At 32.6% G+C, this 15,682-nt stretch overlaps 2 non-coding genes across 2 annotated transcripts; both read right to left on the reverse strand.

Annotated features, from left to right (window-relative positions):
• Positions 1 to 5,027: 5,027 nt before the first annotated feature.
• On the reverse strand, positions 5,028 to 5,105 carry LOC138888888 (small nucleolar RNA SNORD36). Its single transcript, XR_011406455.1, has one exon. It is a non-coding gene; the product is annotated as a small nucleolar RNA SNORD36 (small nucleolar RNA).
• A 692-nt stretch (positions 5,106 to 5,797) lies between these two features.
• Positions 5,798 to 5,937, reverse strand: LOC138888864 (small nucleolar RNA U19). The gene has a single exon (XR_011406435.1). It is a non-coding gene; the product is annotated as a small nucleolar RNA U19 (small nucleolar RNA).
• Positions 5,938 to 15,682: the final 9,745 nt, after the last annotated feature.

The raw sequence follows: 15,682 nt of genomic DNA on the forward strand, positions 1-15,682 counted from the left end.
TACCCGCGCGTTGCACGGAGAATAAGAAAATATAACATGAAAATACGGTAGATACAAAGGAGCATGAAAATGTTATTATTTTTAGAACATGTAACTGTAATTGATATTACTACAATAAAGTCATAAGGACACACAATAAAGAAACATACAATTATTTCATGAAGTCTAATAATATTCTTTATAGCCTCGAAAAAGCAAGCCATGTATACCAGCTAAAGTGTCACAAACAAAGGCTTCTAATACTTTGAAAATTCAGAAAGACGACAAAGTCATATCTTTCAAGATTGAAAAAATCAGACTCATATAGGAAAATAATTATTTCCCATTTGCACAACCATCCACAAAGTACATACTTTATTACAACAACTTTTCAAAGGTGCGTGGGACACGATATGCACAAGTAGTTGCAAAATTGTGATCCCGAGGTTTTATGCAGTGCAAGCAGCAGAGATGCTCATATCCAAGCTGCATGTCAAAATACAGGAAATAGGAAAGAATTGAATATAAGAAACAAACAGATTTTGTAAGTTGTGGAGGATGTTGGATTCAAACACCTTCTTCAACCTTTCAATCAGGTTGCGATCTGCATAATGTTGTTCCAAATAGACCTCATACGCTCTTTTAGATACTTCATTCCTTCCACATTAAAGGTCAAACATATTTGCCCCTCTGATGTGCAATCGTGAATATGGGCCAGAATGCTTCACACTTTCTTTTACCATCATTAGGGTCATTGCAAATTTTCAAAACCCAAAAAATAGAAGTTAAGGTCTAGAAATTTTAATCAACAATGTAAGACAAAAAATTTTACTCAATTTTACCTTGCATCAAATTACTAACCTTCTCTCATTCAAGCATCCAACTCATATAGGATAGGCTCAATCAACTACCAACCCTCGGGTATTTATATGTTTTTTCTTGACCCTAGGTATTTTTCAGCTGCAAATTTAAAAAAAAAAAACTTATTTGATGCGCAAGAAAATGAACAAAGTAGTAACAGTTCCCATACCCACTACATGCACATAAATATAATTTATAGGTAGGTCAAGATTTTATAGTCAGCAACCAGCACCTTCTGGGTTTCTATTACTACAAAAGTACATATTTTGTACGTAAGCATTTGAATGTTTCCATCAAGGATAGAGTTTTATCCTGAAATATCTATGGTTCTTTTAAATCCAGACTGCCCTATAATTACACAAAGGAGTGATATTGGTAGGCTTTCTCTGGCTCTTCTTAAACCTTCATCCCTGCCACCTGCTTAAACCTGATTAAGGGGGATGGTATAATAAGATGTAATTATTTATACAACTCTAGAATTATGATCAGTAATTTCAACAGCTTATAAAGCTACCAATAATAGTAGCTTCTTAACTACTCATAAGTGGAAAAGAATATAGAACCATAAAAGAGATATTGCTGTTATGGAAATGCAACATCCACACCCTTCACCGAATAAAGAAAATGACATAAGTAATTACATAGTTATCTTGCTATAATACTCTTTTCTAGATTGAACATCTGGAGCACTATAAGTCGGAGTATGAGCAATTGATTTTGGCCTTGAATACAACAAGGTCGACAATAATTGCAGGAGGAAAACTATGACTACCTTATTCTTTCCTAGTGTAGAAATATAAATATATACAAATCAGCAGAATATCATTAAACTTTGAGTATCCAATATAATATATCCTCAAGTGTGGAGCTACTCTTTCATCAAGAAAGGTATTCTGTAACTTACTAATTTTTACTATCGGTATAGTACAGTGGAGATAAAAGTGCCTCAAAGGGGAAAGGTTGTAGTTCCTACATAACTTAGTATGTAGCCTGAAATGACAACAAAATCAAACCAAATGATAGAAGCATTGCACATAGGGAACCAATGATTTGAAAAACATAAAAATTGTGACCTTTTATAATCATAGAATTGTGACAAAAGGCCTCAAATACCATTTCATTATCCTTCATAATAGTAGTATATGAGAAAAGTGATTATTGACAAAATAAAAAAGAAATATACTTCATATTCGTTGAAGCTTTCTGCATTGGAAATGCACCTAAAAGGTTTTTGCCAACTACATATTCAATAACAATGGCAAGATAAATGACAGTTAATATCACATGTATCGCACAAAGCAAAAGAAAAATAGTTAGGCAAACAAATCGTTAGCTTTCTTGCCATTATCAAAACAAACCAACTTAAATACAACAGTGCCATCAAAATTAACAATATATAAGATCAGAAAATAGTCTCATTGAAGCAAAAAGAGATTGATGAATAATGATCTCCCTTGCTACATTCTCATCAGTCTACAACAAATGGTGACATATAACTTTTTCAAAGACTCAATGACGCAAAGTGTACAATATTCATCTAATGCAATAAAACCAAAATAATTATATTAGTGGTCCGCTTGTATATTATGCAAGTTCATGAAATAACAGAGTATATATTAAAACATTCCTAAATTATTGAATATAATATGGATATAATATATGAACAACATTCTAGTAGCACATAAAGAACCAATCACCAGAGAAGCCAACAATATTATCAAAGCCGAAAAGCGCAAAAAAGCTCTAAGTTCTGTTGGGGGTTTAAGCTCAAAGTGCAAATGGAGAAAAATCACAAATCTGAACGTGTGCTCCAAGACTAATATCTATAAGAAAGAATACCAAATATATGGATAAAGAAATTCAAGAAAATTTAAAGCCAATAACCATTCCCAAGGTAAGTTTAAAAGAATGAAGGGTCTTATTTAAATTGTGATTTGTTTGTATTTCCAAGTTACTTCGAAGAACAAATAAGGGTATACACTTGTTTTACTATGAATAACATGTGCCTTTGATTAGTTAGATTGTTTATAATCTATTAATTAATTTAAACATATAACTTAAGAGCTTACAATACTATCATTTAACTAATAGAAAGATAAGGCATGAAAAATTCCTCTTTCAGCCTTAAGTTTCAGCAGTTAAAAGACCATATGACTTATAGATACATGAGTATCACTATAATTTTTAATAGTGCTATAACAACAAACCTATTATTTTTGAATAGTACTATTTAACATAAAGAATTTTCTGAAGCACCACCACAAAAATAAAAACCATGCATAACCATAGTTTTTCATTTTAACAAACATCTACTACTTAAAAAATTGAACAGAAGCAAAAATAGCACAACAAATAATAATTTTAATTTAACGATATTACAAATTATACTCTAGCCAGTCCTTGAAGTGTAGGAGGTATGAATATTTAACTTTATAACCTCATTATTTATGTGGAGCGCCAGTACAACGACGCACAAGTTTGACATCTTTAAATTGTAACAATAAGTTATAATAATATGGTAGCTCATTCAAATCCAGTAGATGATGATCTGTATGCATATGTGAAGCCGACAAACCATATTGCAAATTTTGTTCTTGTTGTGAATTTGAACATTGTGGCTCAGACTAAGATGATAAAATGTGCCACAACTCTTTTGATAGAAGGCATTTACAGAAAAGAATATCAAAAGCATGAAAATAGTTATCTATGCATTTGGTAGATTGTTATAACAACCGATGGCTAATAGCAATTCCTTCCTAGAATATGATCAAGGAAGAAATAAAATGTAAACTAAATGTCAAAAATAAGAACACTATTACTCTCTAATTATTGTATAAAAGTTCTAATTAATAAAGTTAAGCAATGACGAAAACTTCAAGACATCACATCCTGTGAAATTACTAGTTTAGTTAAAAAAATTCAAATAGCACAACATATATCACTCCTACAACCAACTTCAATAAAATTTAAAAATAAAATTTTGTTTTTTTGAACTCAATTATATATAAATCATTAATTAGTAAAGTTAAGCAATGACCACAACTTCAAGACATCACATTCTGTGAAATTGCTAGTTTAGTTAAAAAATTTAAATACCACAACATATATCACTTCTGCAACCAACTTCAATAAAATTTAAAAATAAAATTTTGCATTACAAATCAAAGCTCAAGTAGCATACATACAAAGTAACTTCAGTAACAATCTCAAGCACAATTAACATATGTATGTTATATAGACTTAGAAACATATCTGAACTTTTGGGCATAATAAACAGGCAATTACAAAGCCAAATCAAGTTAAAAGAGTATATTTAATTTACGCCAAAGAAAAAAGACAGAGGACAATTGCAATGGATTAAAAAGACTTCATAACAATCAAATTTATCTGTTATCAAAAATCATGATCAATTTTAATTGTTTGTAACTTTAAGAACAATAGTATATGATTTTATCGTACAAATCTGTATATAGTGATAAAAGTTTATACCATTATTACGCGAGCAATATTTAGCCCCTTTCTGCTTCCATATGCATATTCATTTTTTTCAAACTGAATTTGGTGTGAGAAGTTGTAGATCCATTTGAAGAAGAGATATAAGTACTGTAAAAGTAACTAATTTTAGAATTGATTTGACAAAAATTTGAAATCATGTTACTGGAATCCAGGGTAGAAGAGTTCATGGGTAAGAAGTTAAAATCGTGGTGAGACATCGTGGCATTGGAGTGCCGAATTTAAAGGAAGAAATTTTTAGGGCAAATAGGTGAAAATATCATTCCCAATTGCCGTTCTTTAAGATTTCAAAATGTAAAGGCAATTTCTTTTAGAAAAGGTAGAAACTACTCTCTTTTTTTTTATATAGAATACCTAATTAATTGTTCGTTTCTTTAAAAAATGTAGATACTAATTTTTTTTAAAGTATAGAATACGTAACACAGGAATGACGTTTTCTTTTTAAAAAATACAGAAACTACTTTTTTTAAATATAGAATACCTACTTGATTGTTTTCAAATTCAAAATTTAAAAAGAGAAATTAATTTTATCTAAAATAACTAATTTGTCCTAAAGTGCCAAGTGACTTATTATGATAATGTCATTTGGCTTAACGAGGATGCTTCTTCCTCTCTTTTTAAAGTATAAAAATAGATGATTCGACAAAGCAAAAGAAAAAATAAAAGTTAATGGGGTGGCATCAGTTTTAAAAAGCTCGAATTTGGAGCATCATGGTGTAATCAGCCCAAATAATATAAATCATCATCTGCCTCCTATTATGTAGTACCATTTTTTATAAAAGAACAAAACCAAAATTGCAAGAATTAGAATGTATCAGATCTTGACAAAAGAGAGGTCGGTGGCAAAAAGGCCCACTTGGTCAGATGATCGACTACAATAATTTATATTGCTGGTCTCAGGAAGCATTTCATCATTGATCTTCTCTCTAAATGCCGCTAAACCAGCAATTAAAATTAAAGAGTTGATACATTTTTATTTATCAAAAAATATAAATGTTTGAAATTACCTATAGGAAAGGAACAGCAGAGAGGAAAGAAATCGTTCCTATCCCTCAAACTAATTCAAGAAAGAACAACTCTGAGACTTTCATCTCATCATTTGTTCTTTCTTACCATCTGCCCCTGTCTGAACCAAATGGATTTTTCCACCAAACCATCCAGGAATTCTTGAGGCAATTTAATTAGCAATTCAGTCAAAAATACCATTTGATGCAAAAATTGAACAATCTAATTGGCAATCCCACAAACAATTAGATTCTCCAAAGTGACACTTTCGAAGGAATAAAGATTACTCCATTAGTATATACAAATCTAGTAAGCAATTCATTTAATTACTATCTAAAACTAAAAAGTGCCATTTCATAAAGTAAGATTTACGTGCGTATGTAGATAATAATTAGCATAAATCTCGAAAAAATTAATAATAGAGTTGAAGGGGTAAACAAAATGTCCAAAGCTGCTTTAAGGACAATTGATGAAAAATAACAAAGAGTCCACTCAAAAGGCTTTGATATAAGCGAGTTCCAAAAGATCTAATCTTTTGGGTTCACGGAGTTTGATTTCTGCCTCCTAACTAAGCCAGATATGAAATAAAACAAAACGTCTGTTCATATGGCTACTCAAAGAGGCATTGCTATTTCAATATTGAGTTCACAAAACAAATTGCAAATTACGCATACACACACAAGAAGAACACCAGAAAAGAGGAGGAGGTTGGTTAGGGTTTGAGCAGAATTGGTGAGATTCAGCTTCTGAGTTCTGGGTCCATAGTGCAAGATATAAGGAGAGGGTTTTAGGGCTTTTTCATCGAGGGTTCTAGTAAAATTTCGTTTTTGGTACCTACAGTTCTCTCTTTATTTCAATTAGATTCTTAAACTTTGTTTAGTTTCACTTGTTACTATTTGTTTGGACGAATAAGCAATTGACATCCAATTGCACATTTTTGTAAAGTTGGCCCTCTCACTTAAAACCTTTTCAACTAATCACTTATACTTGTGATAGAAAAGTTTTATGGTGTGCATTACACAACTGAGATTAGTTGTATGTGGCCTCTTTTAATCTTATAAATTTCTGGATCTATATCTTATACCTTTGGCTCCACAAAATTCTGAGTTCACAAAATTCTGAGACAAAAAAGAGATTTCATACAATTAGTATTAGTTGTGTGTGCCACAAAATAAAATTCATCCATATGACACTATTAGTTGAAATAAACACATCGCACTTGGGTATAATGAATAAGATAATCAAATAACATGATTCAATCGCAATGTGGCCCACAACTTTTTTTTTCAAACTAATACCAAACCCAATTATATAGAGGGTGTCTGGATTGACTTTTAAGCTGGTCAAATCAGCTTTTAAGCTCTTTTTAGCCTTTTTCAATATTTGGTGAAATTTAAAATTGCTTAAAATAAGTTAAAAACTGCTTAACACAAGCCAAAAGCAAGAAGCTTGACAACTCTAACTTATTGTTTTTTGACTTAAAAGCTATTTGTGCTGAAAAGCAACTTTTTTTAAGCTAATTCAAACGGACTCATAATCTTTTTTTCTCTTTTGTAAATTTAAAAGAAAATCAAGCCAGATGATACGTCGAGTTATTGGTTGGTTTCATTCGATCTTTTGGTTAGATTTAGTTTTTTCCGAATTTTCTTGTACAATCCTAGCGACGGAACCATATGTCTAACGAAGAAATTAGTGGAACCTAATAAGTGGGTGTATATTTCTTCTTATTACTCCTTTCGATTATTTTTAGTTGTTCACAATTAATTTTACATTTCACTTCAGAAATAATAAATAAAGTACATATTTTATCATAATACTCATAATAATAATAGTATTTCAAAAAAATTTGGAAAAAAATTTGTGAAATGAGTAGACATCACTACTAGAAACACATGGATTTCCCACGGCGAAATCAATGGGAAACTGGTGGAAAAATCGAGTTTTCACACCGCATTCCCACTAAAACGAGTCATCAGGAAAACGTTTGGTCGGAAATATCTTCCCAGAGAAGAAGTGGGAAATTTCCCACGGTTTTCCCAGAGAAAATTTAATAGGAAAAATAATGAAGTTTCCCACCAACAATCAGTGAGAAATATTGTCACACCTCCTTTTTTATCTACACCCCCCATAAGGGTGTAAGGGAGTTTTTCCAATTAAAGTGACATTATTCGAAATGAGATTATCTAATTAAAATTCAGAGTCGCCACTTGGGATAATTTATGATGTCCCAAGTCACCGGTTCAAATCCCGAATCGAGGAAAAATTGATTCTGTTTAACAGTCCGTGAATCAAAAATCCGGGTAAGGAATTCTGTTAACCCGGGAGAAGGTATTAGGCATTCCCGAGTTCCGTGGTTCTAGCACGGTTGCTCAACTATTATTATTGGCCTAATTATCTGATTTTAAACATTTTCAAACATGTGTGCATTTTTCAACTATTAAAACGCTTTTTAAATCACTTGATTTATTCGTAAATAAAGAATTGAGTTACGCGTACGTATACTCTTTCCCTTTGGCGCATAAAAAATCATGTCACGCGAACGTGTCCACAATTAATAACGCTTTGTTTATTTAAGAAAATTTTAGTTGAAGCTGCGCGAACGCATCCCTCGAGTCCCTTTTTTTTAGAGTTAAATTTGCAATTATGTTACGCGAGCGTATACATAATCACAATACTAATCTAAATCGGTCCTAAAGCAAACTACGATCGTTCAAAATAACAAAAGAAATTTGCGGAGGCCATAAAAAATTCAATTGATGGCACACCCCGGTTTTAAAAAAGTTAGTATTAATTATATTAATTATATGAGGGTCATACATTTTGAGATTTTATTTGGCACTGCGCACCTCGATTCTAATTTTCTAAAGGAAATTCAAACTACGCTTTTGAGGGCCATAACTACATCTTGCCTAATATGGCGCACTTTCAAGAGCCCAATTAATTAATTAAGGAAAGGCTTAAAGAAATTATAATTACTTTCGTCTAAAGTTTAAACTTAATTTGCTAATCAAAGAAAACAACACACAGAATCCGTTCTATTTTATTCCAAGGGTTGGCCTGGCCTGAAGCCCAATTGCTAATGGCCTATTACTTAACAAACATGAGCACCATTGGGCTCACAATGCGGCATAAATCGAGAACCGAAAATGCATAAAGGGGGAGGGGGAGTTTGGCGCAAAAGGACTGATGCTGACAACCCAATTTGATGCGTCAACCTTAACAAATGAGGGAACACTACATCTTTCATAAAATCTTTGAACATGAACCAAATATTGACTTCCTTAATCACATGCAAAGCACACTTGGACACCACATACATTCTATGTTGAAATATACTCCTAGTGAAGTCACGGGCCTTATACAAATTATGCATCATTTAACAACAAGGTTCAAAGACCTAAATTCATGCAAAATTCCAACTTCAGACCAGCACTCTTAACAAAACTATATGGCTCGAGACTTTCTAAAGAAAACCAAGTGCAAAGAGTTAAGCCAAATTCAAAGATTCTCAACTCTGATTTCAAATTCAAATTACATTTAAAATCCAAAGGGGCTATGCATGAATAGAGGCAATACTAAGTTACAAACTTCTGAAATCAATAAACTATACTTCAAGCTATATATATATATATAGGTGAATCTGAACACATGATTGACGGGATAAACAGACTTAGCTCAGATTCATCAATCCAAACATGAATGATTTAAACTTGCAAGTACATAACCCATACCTATGAAAAGACACTTAAAAACCAACCAACCTTACAATCAAGCTAAAGAATCAAAGTCCTCAGTTAATACATATTACGCAAGATCTTAAGAGATTTTGGAATTGACTACATTCAAAACAAGACCCATATGTAATCTTAAGATAAATATGCAGTATTGATTACATGATTAACTATACATGGGAAAACTTGGCTAGGAAAAAACATAAAACAAAACGCAACAAACTTGAAAAGAAACTGGTAACGCAACAGAGAAGTAACAATGGTCCATTTCTTCAACTGGAATTACATATCTTCACACAATAGCCTAAACAAACTTTATTTCCATTCATGTTTCGAAAGAGATACCTAGGAATAAAGGGAAAGCAAGAAGAAGTGAGGGATCAGTAGGCAGCAGCAGAATTGATTCAGCAAGGAAAAAAATAGGCAGCAGGAGCAGTAAAGCCCAGATTCAACCAGTTGAACAATGAATCGATTTGTGAAATCCAATGGAATAGTAACCAGGCATCAGAACTCCACCCAGAACTTTCAAAAATCACTTTTAAACCATTTCTTCGATACCAAAGAGAAATTAGAAACTGTTTCGAAATGCCAAAAACCTCCAGATTCAAAGGAAGATCAATGGAACAGTAGTTCCTTTGTAGTATACTGTATTTTCTGGGAATTTTTAACTCTCTCAAAATCTCTTCAATATTTCTTTTAGTATTTTTCAAAAAGTGTTCTTCTTCATTTCCAGTATTTCAGAATCTCTCTTGTCTGTGTCCCTTAACACCTCTCAAGTTCAGCCTTTTTATAGGCATTCATTTTAGTGTATCCTCCATTATCAATTCACCTTTTTATTTTTAACTACCCACTAGCTTAGTGCTTTCTTAATTTAAACAGCTATTGCAATCCCAACCCTACCACTATTAGAAGCTTCTTAAGTAGGTAAACACTTGAATTATACTTATATTAATCAGTTCTTATCAACATAATTAAACAAGAAGTTAAACCAAACGATTGAACTAATCCTAATTATTCTGACTAAGTGATTAAATGAGATACAATTTCACAATCTTAAAACAAGTTGATATCCTAATTATACGAAACAAATCCACAAAACCAATCTTAAAGAAACAACAGTGAACATAAATAATTTATACCAAAGAACTAATCGAATTTCAATTGAAATTGACCAAAAAAAGAAAAAGAGACGAGGAAGACGAATATCAGAATAATACTAATAAAATATAAATATAGAAAAAAAGACAGAAACTCATCGGTCAATAGTAATTGAAAAAAAACTTCGAATCTTCATTTTTAAACCAAAATTTGATTTTAACTGTGTGTTCGTATCAAGAACACACAACTAAAATCAAAATTAGCTTAAAGCATCAATAAAACATGACTTTGCAGTTTTAGGTTTAAAACTTAGATTTAATATTCGACAAGTTCTGGTTTGATTCGAGGGTAATGGATTGTGGATTAGGGAAGAGGGGAGTGAGGTGGCTTCAAGGTGTTAATTTGGGAGGGGTTGGAGGCGGCGCTGCCACCGGAAGGCTAGGGTGAATGGTGGCGGCTGCTAGGGTTCATAGCTTAAAGTCAAGATTCGAAACGTTCTAAGAGTGTTCGAAGGAAACTAACTATGGATTATGAAAGAGGAGATAAATGGGGTTCTGGGGTGTATTTTCGGGGCGATTTGGGGTCGGCGCCGCCACCGTAGGGCGGTGGGGAATGGTGGCGGCTGGTCTCTAGGGTTTGGGTGAGGAAGATGAGCGATGAGATAGGGGGTTATGAGGGGGCGAGGTCTATTTTATATGCTAGGGGGAGATGTTAAATCCAGGCCGTTCGATCAAACGAGATCAACGGCTTGGATTATTTGATTAATCTGAACGGTGTCATTTATTAGGATTAGAGGCTGGAGCGGATTTAGGGGGAAACGGTTCAGGGTAGGGTTAAACAGGTAATGGGTTAAGTCTTGGCCGTTGGATGTGTGGAATGGACGGTTGAGATTGGTTGACACTAAAACGACGTCGTTTGAGTCGTCTTTGAGGTCTGAATTGAATGGACCGGGTATGGCATGGTTTTTGGGCTGATTTTGGTTGGGTATTAGGTGTATTTGATTTGGGCCTGGGGATTAAATTAAATTGGCCCAAGAATTCTTTTCCCTTTCTATTTATTTCCAAACTATTTTCTTCTCAAAATTAATTTAATTCCTACATTGATCCCTAAACCAAATTATTCCACCAAATTAACTTAATTATCTCTAGATAATAATTAACCCAATTAATTAAGTACCAAATCAAAGGAAAAACTACTAAAATTCAAGACTAAAATAAAAAAAACAAGAATAAACTATTTTTGTGATTTTTTTTCATTTTTATAAAACACCTAATTATTAATTAATTCAAAAATGTCAAATTAAATCCTAAATGCAATTACAACATATTTTTGTATTTTTCATTACTAAATAAAATAAACAGGCACAGACAATATTCACATAGTAACAGAAAATGCCACTAAAATCCACAAAAATCGCAAATAATGGAAAAATTATTTTGTTTTGAAATTTTTGGGAGTAATTCGTATAGGGCAAAAATCACGTGCTCACAAATATTATTAGTAATTTTTATTAATTTTAATACATAAGCCAGGGAAGTGATGGAAAAATGCACGGGGAACTAGAAATAAGGTATGAACTTTCCCATTGATAACCATAGGAAATATGCAAATTCTGAAAAAAAAAGCATGAACTTTCCCACCGATATCAGTGGGAAATATGCAAGTTCTGTAACTAAAGTGACAAACTTCCCACGGAATCAGTGACAATTCCGTGGGAAATCTGGAAATTATTTTTGTGCACAATGCTGCTTTTTATACTGTACCACCTGCTAAACAAAAAATACAACCACCAACAACCTAAATACAATTAAACATTCACACACAAAAATCACCATCTTCCGATCTATTTCATTAAATAACAACCAACCAAAACTGAAAAATACTAGAAACCAATAATGCAACTAAACATTCAAATAAGAAATTTAGCATTCAATCTTATCCAATTGATACATAATATCCAACATCATAGTCCCACCCAAAATCAGATTAATAAAAGAAACTACTCCTTAGTCTTATTAGAGCGTGATGGAGAACGTGGTAAAGAAAATGCACCAGATGCTAAGAGGTAATTTAGCTGGGCCTTGAGGCTTTAAACGTCACCAGTGACACGTGTAAATGCAGCATCCCTCCGCCTATCTTCTTCCTCTCTTCACTTTGCCTCCTCCTCTCGCACAACCCTTTCCTGTGCATACAACTCAGCGATCTCTGCTATTTTTTTATTCAATAGCTCAAACTCATCCCGATTGATCGAGGACATTAAGGAAGAAGAGCCACCAGATCCAAAAGACCGACGACTAGAACTAAACTCTGATCCAAGGCCGTATACTCTTCCCTTATGTACGCCACCAGCCGCCTTAATCCACAAGTCCATATAATTCTCCTGAGATGGTTGGATTGGCTTTCCTTGACCATCAGTTGGTTGGCTTTGAATGAACTCCTCCAGGGATTGTTTGAAAGTATTCTGCAAAAAAGTTACAACTATTATATGAACAAATTTAATTAGTGAAAAGTATTAAAAAGTAACTTAAAATCTTACATAGGTTGTTTCGGCTCGTGGCTCGATCCAAGTTGTCTTTGTTCCATCCTTTAGCTTCTTCATATGTGTATTACTTGTAATAGAAAATACTTTCTTACTTATTCACTGGGTAAATTTGTGGGAATTGTCTTATATAAATTTAATTTTTTTGGTGAAATAATTTTTAAGCTCCCGATTTTTTGGTGAAATATTTTTTAAGCCCGCTGGTTTTCGAAATTTGAGCTTCCCACTGTATCAGTGGGAATATTAAAATAATTTTTATCTTAGGTTCCCACTGTTTCACTGGGTAGATTTTAATAATATTATTTTTAATGACATTCCCATTAATTTGGTGGGAAACAAATTACGCGCTTTTTTGCGCCAACTAATTCCCACCTATAGTTTGTGGGAACGTTTTTTTTTTAAAAAAAGGTAAAAGAAATCTTTTTCATTTTCGATTGAATTTTTTTATATTTTTGTGGGAACTGCTACTGATAATATATTTGTGGGAAATTTCCCTGAGAAATTTGCATTTTTCTAGTAGTGCGTAAAACAGGAATGTTTTTTTATCTTTCTCTTGATTTGTTAAGATGAACAAATAAAAATAAAAATATATTTTTAGTAAAGTGACTTTGTACTTTGTACAATAAAAAGCACAAAGTCAATTTGGACCAGTTCAATATCGAACAAAAATGAGTAATTTGAACGGTCAAATGATAGGGGGAATAGTAGAAAGAGGAGCCTTTTTTATATGTGTTGGCACTTGGCCAAACTTGTAGGAGGTCAAAAGTATTTATATTTTTACAAAAATATTGTCTGACATTTGAGGTTGCATGTGCTAAGCACCAGCCCAACAATATGCAGCTAGACTTTAGGAATACTCTAAGGAAGAATGAACTGAATGAGGAACGATTTGCGCATACAAAACGTCAAGTTTCAGTGAGGTTCAGTCGTTCAGACTGATCGAGTACTGGATAAGTTTAAAGTATACGTAAAAATATTGATACCACATCATCTAACATTCAAGGTTCACAATATAGAACTAAAAGAATCTTCTGTTGTACAAAAAGAGAAGCTCAAACAGTAGCTATTGAACTCTACTAATTTGTACTTATAAACTGCACTTACTAAATACGTAATAAAGGTTCACTACTTATTCTAAGGGATATGAGCTATCAAGTTTAATTTTAACTATTCACAAACCAAATCATGTTGCAAACCAGAAGCATTACAAAGTTGAATATGGCCAAGGGATAAGCCGTTAACACTCTTTTCTCCTTTAGTTCTCTCTCAAAACCATTACCGATATTTTTCAGACAATACACACCAATAGTAATAATGTTGCCTTCATTCTCCATCCGCGATAAACTGAAATAATGTATTTCATATATATGGTAGTAGCATAATGTGTTTTATATCATTTTTCCACTTATTTTGCATGTCAAAGAGTGTACCAAGAGCCAAAATAGGTAAATGATAACAAAATTTTCGCTTCTAATCCTAAATGAGTAAATTCACTATCTTGTGCATTGGTATTTGATTATGCTTTCATATACACTAGAAGAGCTTAAATAAGCAATTGTACTGCCTACTTCAGGAAACAACAATATAAATACTAATTATGCAGCTCAAGAAAGATTCTGGCAGAAGTGAAATGTTCCTTCTTGCATTTTATTTTCATTGTTTCAAAATATATACCATAGGACAGTCGGAACATGAGAGAGGAGCAACTACAAAACTGAAACACCTGGAAGTCAAAAGCTAAAAGATCAAATAAGACGTCCTCATATTCATGAATAAAGAGCAAAATTGCCGCATCTTTTCGCTCTTTAGAATATTGAAACTCAACCAAAATAAATAAAAGACTAAGGGTGTGTTTGGTATAACGGAAAATGTTTTCCGTGGAAAATGTTTACTAAGAAAATATTTTTTTTGGAAAACAAGTAGTAATCTTATTCATTTTTCAGTGTTTGGTACGCAAATTAAGGAAAATAACTTCTCAAGAGTATTAATAAACAATTTAGATATAATAACATGAAGCCATAAACTTTCAAACCAACAACCTTCCGAACCCACAAATTTCATAAACTTTCAAACCGCAGAATTTCGAACACATAAACTTTATAATTTCTAAACCCGTAAACTTCCAAACACATAAACCTCCGAACTCATAACTTTGGAACTTGTAAAATTTTGAACCTTTAAACCGATAAATAAAAAAACTAAAACTGAAAAATATAGTTAACAAATATTTTTTTCCGGGGGAGGGGGGGGGGGAGCAGGCAGGTGGGGGGTGGGGATGGGTGGTGCAGAAAAACGAAAAAACAGAAATTTGAAATTGCAAAAAAAAAGGTAAAAAAAATAATTTTTTTTGCGGGAGGGGGTGGGGTGGGTGGTAACGGAAAAACTGAATTTTTTTTTAAAAAAACCTTTTTTTGGAGAGAGGGGGTGGGGTGAGTTGGTGAGGATGAGGAAGGTTGAGAAGGAGTTTTGAAATCTTGATAAGGAAAATATTTTCCTCCAACTGGGGAAAAATGAGCTCATAAAAAAATATTTTCCAAAATATTTCAGCCAATCAAACATAAGAAAATTGAGTTCCAAAATGGATCATGAAAGTTTGAGCGCTACTAACTGCCTGTGATTTTAGAGAATCTTTAAACACATACTTTTAACCTCTAAACTCTGTTTGCGCTACAAATTTTAATAGACTCTATTATACTGAATTTTTCGTGAATAACAAAAACAGATGAATGGAGTAATCCTATTATGACAATCTACTATCAGACTCACGTTTTTTATTTTGATAATTCTAATTCCTACTTTGACTGGAGCTTCTCTATAATAAGTTGTGGATAACATCCCCTCTATTGGATATCAATAATCTTCCCATGTAAAAACACAATAATGGATGTTCATTTATTTTTCTCTTGCATAAAAAATAATAGGTTATGTCTTCACTTCTTGCTAAATTTAATACAAA

The sequence above is a fragment of the Nicotiana sylvestris genome, chromosome 3 (genome assembly GCF_000393655.2).
Source record: "Nicotiana sylvestris chromosome 3, ASM39365v2, whole genome shotgun sequence".
Lineage (NCBI taxonomy): Eukaryota > Viridiplantae > Streptophyta > Magnoliopsida > Solanales > Solanaceae > Nicotiana > Nicotiana sylvestris.